This window comes from Bison bison, unplaced genomic scaffold (genome assembly GCF_000754665.1).
Source record: "Bison bison bison isolate TAMUID 2011002044 unplaced genomic scaffold, Bison_UMD1.0 scf7180017864319, whole genome shotgun sequence".
NCBI lineage: Eukaryota > Metazoa > Chordata > Mammalia > Artiodactyla > Bovidae > Bison > Bison bison.
The window spans coordinates 136,872-137,835 of NW_011494891.1; positions in this window are offsets into that span (position 1 = coordinate 136,872).

The following is a 964-nucleotide window of genomic DNA, read 5'->3' on the forward strand; positions in this document are numbered from 1 at the left end:
TGCTGCAAAATTTTTGCGAAAATGACTAGTTTTTAAAAGCTTTATAAATAAAATCTCTCCCTACCAAAAAACTGAGTTAAATTCAATCATCTTTTTTTTTTTTCCCAGTATGTTTTTAAATTTTTATTCCTTTATTTCTCATGTGTTCCCCATCCTGAACCCTCCTCCCTCCTCCCTCCCCATACCATCCCTCTGGGTCGTCCCAGTGCACCAGCCCCAAGCATCCAGCATCGTGCATTGAACCTGGACTGGCATCTCGTTTCATACATGACATTTCACATATTTTAATGCCATTCTCCCAAATCTTCCCACCCTCTCCCTCTCCCACAGAGTCCATAAGCCTGTTCTATACATCAGTGTCTCTTTTGCTGTCTCGTATACAGGGTTATTGTTACCATCTTTCTAAATTCCATATATATGTGTTAGTATACTGTATTGGTGTTTTTCCTTCTGGCTTACTTCACTCTGTATAATAGGCTTCAGTTTCATCCACCTCATTAGAACTGATTCAAATGTATTCTTTTTAATGGCTGAGTAATACTCCATTGTGTATATGTACCACTGCTTTCTTATCCATTCATCTGCTGATGGACATCTAGGTTGTTTCTGTGTCCTGGCTATTATAAACAGTGCTGCGATGAACATTGGGGTACACGTGTCTCTTTCCCTTCTGGTTTCCTCAGTGTGTATGCCCAGCAGTGGGATTGCTGGATCATAAGGCAGTTCTATTTCCAGTTTTTTAAGGAATCTCCACACTGTTCTCCATAGTGGCTGTACTAGTTTGCATTCCCACCAACAGTGTAAGAGGGTTCCCTTTTCTCCACACCCTCTCCAGCATTTATTATTTGTAGACTTTTGGATCGCAGCCATTCTGACTGGTGTGAAATGGTATCTCATAGTGGTTTTGATTTGCATTTCTCTGATAATGAGTGATGTTGAGCATCTTTTCATGTGTTTGTTAGCC